The following is a 10,067-nucleotide window of genomic DNA, read 5'->3' as shown; positions in this document are numbered from 1 at the left end:
GAGGGTGTCGAATCCCAAGCATACCTACTATAACTTTCCTTGCAAAACACTCCGTCATTCGTCAAATGATCAGTTAGCATATTGTCTTTTCTTCAAACATGAATGGAGCTGACCATTCTCAGGGTTCATAGGTGGGAATGAATAGGTTGAAAGATCTGCAATAGCCACCAATGTTTTGAAACCTTTACAGGTGCCGTTCCATTACATATCTTCTTGGCCGCATTAATAACCAATTTACAGTTTGCTTCAATGATGGCATTCTGTAAATTTGACTTGATCAGTATTTCCAAGCACTAATCTAAGGCCTTGAGCTCTGCCATGTTATTAGTGGTAGTCCACAAATGACTATGAAAGATATCCTTTATGTTCCCCTGCTCATCTCTTATGACCCCGCCAAATCGAGCCATCCGTGGGTTGCCCTTAGAGGCCCCATCGTTATTTATTTTCAGGAAACCATGAGGAGGAGGTTGCCAGAAGCCTTTACTAGTAGTTGTTTGGCTCACACCCTTGTTTATGCCCTGGGGAACTAGTGAATGGAGACCCAACTGCAGCAATATACGAGCATCCTGAGGTAAAGTAGGGTCCTCAGGAGATTTCCAAAAAAGGGCTCCAACAATGTCTTTGAGCTGTCGTAATATTTGTGCAATAATGTTTTGGGTTGAGCCAGTTTTTTTCTTGAAAATCCTACCATTGCGTTCTTGCAAGACATCTCAAATTATAAAGCCTAGAACTAGAGTCCAAGCTTTTGTTGATTATTTCATTGCCTGAGAAGTCTTTCCTCCAATTCTTCAAAGTGTTGGTGATGCTCAGTCTGTCCCTGTTAGTTTTCTTGAAGATTGAGGCCACCTAATCCCACAAGGTAGAGCTGAATGGGCAGAGGGTGAGTAAGTGTTCCATTGTCTCCTCTTGTAAACCACATAGATGGCATTTGGATGGGCCAATGAAACCCATTTTTTAGAAGACTTTCCCAGGTTAGAATTTTCTTTTTTTGTACCAACCACATAAACAACTTTATTTTCATCCAATGCGGGTTGATTACCAATTGCATCGAACCATCCTTCCTATTCTCATCTCTCTCAATAAAACTCAATGTGTGGAAGGCTGACAAATCTTGGATGGAATCATTGTAGATGATGAAACCATTAATTCCCTAAAACAACTGAAGAAACCCAGCATGTTTCTTAAGCTTGACCTTTCCATAGGCTTTGAAAAATTACACTACACCTACATGGAAACATTCTCTTGGCCTTTGGCTTTAGTTTGAATGGACCAATTGGGTCATGTCTTTGGTCTCCACAACTTTCTTCTCAATTATAGTTAATGGATCACCCTTTGACACATTTGAGCCCTCTAGAGGCATCTTAGAAGGATATCCTCTCTCTCCTTTCTTTTTCATCCTTATGGAAGAAGGGTTTGGACAAAGCATAACAGAAGCCTTACAACTTGGTACCCTAAAATGCCTAGCTGTCCATGATGAAACACCTTTGTCACATGAAACATTTGTCAACGAAACCCTTCTTCTGAACCACCCCTGAGTCAAGGAAGCCATAACTATCAAAGAAATTATTGAGCTTTTCTTAGAAGCCTTGGGCACCACTATAAATTTGAAAAGTTTATGATCTCTTTTTCCATTACTCCAAAGATTACACAAAGAAACATCACCAAAAATGTTGGCATCTTAGTAACCTCCCTTGCATCGAAGTATTGGGGTGCCCCTTTTACCAACATGGCAATCAAGCATTCCTCCTTGAGAAAAAATCTTGATAATTCCAACAATATATTGGAAAGTTAGACTTTTCGCTCTCCCAAAATCGCAGGTCATCTTGTCCTCTTTAAATTTCTTCTGCAATCCATGTCGATCTACCTCTTCTTAGTCGGAGTTGCATCCAAATAGTATTTGAAAAAAATAAAAAAACTACAAAGAACCTTCCTATGGGGACACAACCATCTAAAGAAAAAATGATGGCTTTTCAAATGGGACACCCTTTGTTTACCAAAGGAAGAAGGTGAATTGGGCTTGCATGACCCTAAAATTGTTAACATAGTTTGGGTGCTAAAATATGGTGGCAATGGGTTAAATACTACACAAAGCCTTGGGCACACTTATGGAGAAATAAATATGCCAAAAGTGTTAGAAAGGAAGAATTTCACCAAATTATCGTAAACTCCACAAGGATCTCTAATATAGAATCTAGAAAGCTTCAATAAATCCATCATCCAATCTCATTGTTTTTGGGAAATATGTGATGGAAAATCAAGATTATGGGAGGAAGCATGGAAACGAATGGCCAGCCTAGCTCACAATTACCACCTTTCCTTAAGCCAAGAAAATTCCTAGATAGTAGGGTGAACTCAAGTCTACTACAATTGGGTAGAGGATGACAATACACCATCCTAACATGGTAGCACCTAAACCTATCTCGGGAGGATGCACATGTGGAAGACTTTCAGGATTTGTGGACCAAAATATGTAGAAGGAAAATAAGAAAGAAAGAATGGTCAATGTAATACCCTTGCTCATTTATGATGTTGTCATTATATGTACATTGATACTGGGTTGGTGAGCCAGAGTTATTATGGGAGGCCCTCGTTCCCATGTATTTATGTTTTATATCTTAGGGCCAACATGCCCATGCATATATGTCGATTTTGATTAAGTGGTTAGAGGGTAAAGGTTGTGAATATAATGTAACTATGTACATGTATTGTAATATTAATATAACATGCTTGTTGGAGATACCACTTCATGGTAAAGAGTATATGGGGCGATACAACTCCACACTGAGAAGAAAATGGGTGTTTTGATAGGTGTCTGCGATAAGGACACGTGGGGATGATGTGGCTTTAGCGTGTTCCACATGGTAGAGAGAGACCATGCAGTGATGAAAAGTACATATTTTTTTTGGAGAAGTGATAGAGGAATTTTTATGATCATTATCATTATTATGATGAGAATTATTTCAGTATGACGATGAAGATTATGGAATGATATGGTTGTAGTGATTTTGGAAATGAGCTACTAGCTAGTGAGGCTTGAGCTTTGGTTCTAGACTATCTAGGAGTTGGTTTCAGTTTATGGCTTGGAAAGATGCCTAAAGCCTTAAAATCAACACAAGGTACTACAAGCCTTTTGCTGACAAGTTCCTGATTGGTCGTAAGGTGCCCTAGAAGGTGGGCAGCACAAAGGGATTGGTATGGCCTTGAGAAGAGTGTTCCACTTTGGCATAGGTTCAGGGAAGATAAGCACAGTGGTTGGATCCGTAACTATTGGGTTGGTGTTGTCGCAATGGATATGCTCATATTCTCAATTTATTGTTTCCTATTGAGTTGCATCCCTCACTTGGGGGTGAACCTAGGATGATATTTATGAACCACAAGGTCTACGGATGGTTTGAACTTGGAGAACCGACACGTGATGTATTTTCTTGGAAAGATAGGTGTTCAATTTTATGCGCCATGTTGATTAATGATTATATTTTAAAACACTAATTTCAGAGTTCTCTACATTTTTTTGTTTATTTATCTCATTGCATTTTTATATGTATTTATGGGTTCTGATGACAAACCATAATGTGTGTATATGCCATATTTAATGAAAATATGTACAACTTCAGTTTATATGAAAATATATGTGAATCCCTAGTTAGGGTTTGGCACAAATGTGGTTATTTTCTTTTAATTAATCTACTAATTCTCTTATTCATTTAAGTAATTGTGGTTGGAAAGCATTGAATATTGCATTTTGGACAATTTTGGATGCATTCGAGCTAACCGAAAGTTTCCAGGTCTAGGGAAACCTTGACATGGTTAGGATGTTTCACTTCTAGAGTTGAAATTCACATTTCTAAGCTATGTGGTTGCAGCAGCGTTACATAATAGGTGATTGGGGATGTTACTAACTGGTATCAGAGCGCAATTTAAAACACTATGATTGAATGGGATGTTTTTCGAATAGGCTAAGGAATTTTTTTTAACAAGTTATAGGTTACCCACCATTTATTTTAAGAAAGTCGCTATGGTGAAAATACCAAACAATTTCCCTAAATTTAAGCACGTGCCACTGAGTGGCTTTGGGCAAAGTTTAAGAGGAAATATAGGCCATAATTTGATGGCTTTCAGGTTAATTTTAGCCATATAGGGCTACATTCACACAATGACAACATATAAAGATGTTGAAGAAGTTTCTTGTTAATTGACAGAAAGACCTCGTTGGAATTGTGATTACATGTTTAAATTTTTGTTAGTGCTGCTATGAATATATTCCTAAGTTTATGGCCAAAATGCCTTGAATTTATAGTGCCACAAGCCACGGAGGTGGAGACAAAAAATAGGCCACATGCCACAAAGGTGGAGCTGGAGCCAAGCAGCAGACCACGGAAGTTGAGCGGAGCCATAAGCCCAAAATGTAGGGCATCGAGTGACCACGAGAGGGAGGCTACCATGGGACAAAGGTGGAACCTTACAATGGAAAAAACTATGATGGGGTGTATTTATTGGCAGGTAGTGGTGGAACCATGCTAAGAGGTGGAACCCAGATCTAATCAGATCATGGGAGGCCCGTTGAAGAATGGGAAAGGCGGGATATGATTTAGATGATGCTTATTGGATCAAATATATGTAGACTGCCAGATCCCATCACAGTGAAAGCTAATTTTAAAACGCAGGCTAATTTAGAGTATGATGGGCCTGTGATCATCCGATTTACTAAGCCCAATTTCGAGTCTACCGAGGTTTATAATATGAAATATTTATTGTATATGTTTTTTTGGGTGCATAGAGGATCCCATCCTTGGCCTCCATCAATAGTCGTGTTTCTAATTGTGGGTCGTTGATCGACCATGGAGTGCCCAAAGACATTTTGTGGGGATAAAAGCATTATATTATATTTGATGTAACGTGTTATCATGCATTATTTGGAATACATGGAGCTCAGCCCCCCACTCCCTCCTCTTGTCCCCTGCACCAACCATATTTTGTTAACAATATAATGCTTTTTTTACACCACAAGTCGATGGTGGACCTTAGAGGTGCATGTAGTGGATGCCAAAGTAGATGCCACGGTGGCATGTGGGAAAAGGCTCCCCTGTAGACATATATATATATATGAAAGAGCTTTTAGCTAAAAGAAGGACTTGCATGTTGGTCATGTGGAAAAGGGGTCAGCATGGCGAGCTATGGGAGAAGGAGGTGATGTGCACAAGCGTTGAGAAGTTTGATGAGGTGGAGGGCCATAAAAATCATGTGACCCAGGTTGTTGTGAGTGACGTGGATAAGTTCACACAAGAAATTTGAGGGCACATGGACACAAAATTTCAAGATGAAGGCACATAACAACGGAGGGGATGGAGGAAGAGAGCTAAGGGGATGGAGGAAGAGAGCTAGACTTTGGATACCCATATCCTTTCAGGTGAAAGTTATAATTCGGCCCATTAATACACAAAAGAGAGGTAATTCTAAGCATAATAGAGTTGTAAAAACATAATTTTGTGCTGAAGTAAAAATATTATAGAAATTACAAAGAAAACTACATGAAGAATGAGGAGTGAAAATTAAATTTATGAAGCATGAGGAGTGAAAAATAATTTTATGAAGCTAAAATTTTAGAGAGCCTAACTTTTTTCCTTAATATTAGAATTGTGAAAACGAACATTCAATATAAATATTTTGATGAGTGGAAATTATGGCCAAAACAAAATTTGGAATTTGGTGAGAATTTGGGAAGAAAAACCTGCAGAAAGTTACGAATCATAGAAAAACGATAAAACAAAGACTTAATAGCTTGATCTTGCCAAGGGAATAAATTTTAGCCCTACAAACGTAAGTCAATGAATGAGTAGTCAATAGAAATATATGCATGGGAGAATACATTGTTGATCGAGGGATTTAAACCTCGGAAGAAATTTTGAACAAAAAAATCTAGGGAAGTTACATAATCACAATACAGTCATTGTGAGTTTTGAGAGGACTATAATCACTCAAAGCAAGGGATTTGGTAGATCACACTCATTAATTGAGAACCAACAACAATGAATATAAACTGGTCTATTGAAGGCACTACATTGATATTACATTAATTAACTAGAGAGTTCTAGTTTCTCACACTACCATAGTGGATATGTATTTCTACGCAATAATTACAGGGTTTTGTATAGTAAATAATTGGATAAAATGATAGGGATTATAGCATGCTAGTAGATGCAAGTATTTGTGTAATGGAAGTAGCAATATAGGATATAGGTGACTGGTCAAATAGAAAGAAATAATGGAAAAGTCCATAAAATACGATGGTGAGGCTGTCTATTCCATAATATGTAGGGAAATGAGAAGGAAATTTTTCAAAATCTTCTCTTTCAAATGAGTTATCGAATACTACATGTGAATTGTATATACATGTAAGTTATTGAACATGTGTTTGATTAATATGTGTTGTTTAACATCAATGTGCTATGGTATCTATGCAACATCTGGTATAAACGGTGTGAGCCTTCATCCTAATCACTTTGTGAGCCTCTGTATTTTTTAGCCAACTTGAATAAACATTCTCCACAAACAATTTTCAAATGTTTGATTTCCAGGTCATACTCCTCGAGTGTTGTTATCTAGTTTCATTTTCTCCAGTCCTTTTTCACTGAAATATTTTTGACATCTAGATAGGGAATAATGATTTTCATGTGATATTTTAAAAGATATGGATGAACCTGATTTACTTCCTTATATATAGTGAACTCCTTTTTATCAATGCCAAGATATTTGAACTATACTCCTTGAAACCCTAAATTCATAAAATTCATAAAATATATTGGAACTTCCACATCTTCTATATTCTTTCGCACTACGACAATTACAGAAGATGATTTAGAAGGAAAAGTGTACAAAATAAACCCTTTTTCAAAATTTGAACTGATTAAAGAGAGTTCTTCGACAATTGATTGTATAATAGATCTGAACGTGTCACTTTCTTTATCATTCCATTTAAATATGTGATCCTTATTTATCATATCCTACACAGGTTTAATGATTTCAACAAATCTAGAACAAATTTTCTGACAAAATATATCGAGTTGGAAATAATTAATTCCTACTTGTCTATGGTTGTAATTTTCTATTTGAGGAGTTTGTTCCTACATAATAGGAATAAGATAGAATATAGTTTCTCCTAGTTTAGTGTGTGGTTGAGAGAATCTCTCAACCACACTACTGTACGTCTAAGATAACATTCCTATCTTAAGACTATTGATTGTATAAATATGTGTGTAATTTCCTCATTCAATAATTAATAGAATATATTATTGAGCGTCTATAATTTTATCTTGGTATCAGAGCCCTAAGGGCCTGGCCCCTCCTGGGCTTGGCCTGTCCTGGGCTAAGGGGAAATAAAAAGTGTATTGAATATTTTATTTTGGTTTGTCCATTTATTCGGTTCGATTTTGGCTAAGTGTGGAAGAGTGTTTAGAATTCTGACTGCTGGCATCGAAAGCAGGGTTGCTGTCAGGTGGCTACAAAATCATGTAGTGGCGGAACACCTACTGTGTGTTGGTAGCCGAGGACTGGCAGCGTTGTTGCTGTGTTTTTGGAGTGGTGGCCCGTTGTGGAAAAGATCGCTGTTGTAGGGTGGATTTGTTGGAGCGCAGATCTGCTGCATTGACCGATTCTATGCATATGTGTGGAGACCGTGGATCTGGATCCGGTGTGGACGAGTTTTGAAGGTGAGCCAGTGATGCAGCATTGCATTGGCAGATTCCTTGCTAAAATTTTTAGGGCCTAGGGACAAGGCTTCTAGATCTGTCGTGGTTACTGGAAATGTGTTCTATGATGCATGTTTAGAAACAAGTCCTGGGAGAAATGGATCTGAGAGTCGGAGAGACTTGTCGGTATCTGGCTGAAGCCCATGTTCAAGCGATGCAGTTTGATGAGGCTGAGAAGCTCTGCCAACATGCTCTGGATATACACAAAGAACACAGCATCCCAGCTTCCCTTGAAGAAGCAGCTGATAGAAGGCTAATGGCATTGATTTGTGATGGAAAAGGAGACTATGAAGCGGCCCTGGAGCATTTGGTCTTAGCCAGTATGGCTATGATCTCGCATGGTCAAGAGTCAGAGGTGGCATCAATAGATTGCAGTATTGGTGACACATATCTCTCTTTGGGCAGATATGATGAAGCTGTTTTTGCTTATCAGAAATCCCTTACTGTGCTGAAATCTACGAAAGGTGAGAACCATCCCTCTGCTGCTGCAGTTTTTGTCCGTCTGGCAGACCTGTACCACAAAACAGGGAAACTAAGGGAATCTAAAACTTACTGCGAGAATGCTCTCAGAATTTATAATAAGCCTGCCGCAGGGCATCCTCCTGAGGATATAGTTGGTGGATTGACAGAATTGTCTGCAATTTATGAAGCAATGAGTGAACCTGAACAAGCCCTTCGCCTTCTCCAAAAGGCTCTCAAGATTTTGGATGATGCTCCTGGTCAGCAGAGTGCAATAGCAGGCATTGAAGCACAGATGGGAGTGATTTATTATATTTTAGGAAAGTATGGAGAACTATGGCGACTTTGGAGCTCCCAAGACTCCTCAAGGCTTTCCTGATGACAACTATTAGACAGATACCAAAGATAATGTTGAAAATGATATGAACAATCGAAAAGAGGAGGTAAAGGAGCAACGACAACGTTCATGGTGGACATCAAAGTAGATTTTTGTTTGAGTTAGAGTGTCTTGTGGAATAGACTCCCTAGCATGTTGTTGTAATAGTCGTTTTATGTACCCAGAAACTCCAAAATGTGGAATCAGATGTAAGATTTTTAAAGGCATCTGAAAGTTCGTGGTGATCTCAAAACCACTTTGTAATGGCTTATGGTTAGCCTGAAACCATCTTTTGTCACTGTAAAGTGATGGTTGGTGGTGAGCCAGAAACCATCTATATAGTCTGTGTGACTGAAGTGCCTTTGTGGCCAGCTTGCCTTTGTGGCTGAATCGACTATGTGGCTTGAGGTGTCTTTGTGGCTAGAATCGTGGATGCCAATGCGTTGTTTGACAAGCTTGCCTTTGTGGCTGTGTGTACACGAGAGCTTTGTGCTCAATTGAGCAGGTGGACTGCAGAACACCTCGCTCGGACTCAGATGATTTTTCCTGAGTAGAAGGGGATTGGCACATTTTTCCCGCTGACAGCAGTGCCAGGAAAGCCAACTGGCGCGTCTGTTAGGCCATTAATCGCGCCAATGAGTGCGGGTTTTTCGTACAAGATCACGCCAATTCACCTTCAAGGGGATCCGCGGGATCAGAGAAGTTGTGGATCTGTCCGAGGGGGGTAGATTGTGTTTTTGGAGGTTTTGTGCATGCAATTCGCATGATGGTGGTGGATTTGACTATCATGACAAGTAGTCATTAAGGGGGGGAGTTGGAAATAATTAACTCCTACTTGTCTATGGTTGTAATTTTCTATTTGAGGAGTTTGTTACTACATAATAGGAATAAGCTAGAATATAGTTTCTCCTAGTTTAGTGTGTGTTTGAGAGAATCTCTCAACCACACTACTGTACGTCTAAGATAGCATTCCTATCTTAAGACTATTGATTGTATAAGTATGTGTGTAATTTCCTCATTCAACAATTAATAGAATATATTATTGAGCGTCTGTAATTTTATCTTATCGTTCCTAAAAATTACTACATCACTTTTTATCCCGAGGTAAGGATGTTTGAACAATTGATTTAGCCCCATCATAATCAATTATTATAACATAATTTGAGATTTCAAATCTAAACAATTTTACCTTAGTGATAGTGAATATAGTCTTTTATGATTCAATGATATGCCACATTTTTTACGCTTGTGAAATATTTGTCTTAAATATTCTACGTGATCATCTTTTTTCATAGAGTAAATTCTAACATCATCTAGGTAAACCGCACTTGATATAATTATCAACCCTTTAAAATAAATATCCAATTTCATTTGAAAAGTTCCCAATTTTATAAGCGAATGTTCTCCATTTTATCCTAAGCGTGGTTTTAAGCTGGTAAACAAGTGAAACTAGATTTTGGTTGAAATAAACAATCCATTATAGGATG

General features: G+C 38.3%; 1 pseudogene; it reads left to right on the top strand.

Moving 5' to 3' along the window:
* Window positions 1-5,145: 5,145 nt before the first annotated feature.
* On the top strand, window positions 5,146-8,583 carry LOC149162651 (protein KINESIN LIGHT CHAIN-RELATED 1 pseudogene; annotated as a pseudogene).
* The last annotated feature ends 1,484 nt before the right edge of the window (window positions 8,584-10,067 follow it).

The sequence above is a fragment of the Pinus tabuliformis genome, chromosome 5_2, assembly GCF_031772625.1.
Source record: "Pinus tabuliformis cultivar Carrire ecotype Pingquan chromosome 5_2, CPIR1, whole genome shotgun sequence".
Lineage (NCBI taxonomy): Eukaryota > Viridiplantae > Streptophyta > Pinopsida > Pinales > Pinaceae > Pinus > Pinus tabuliformis.
This window is presented reverse-complemented; position numbering and strand designations above follow the sequence as displayed.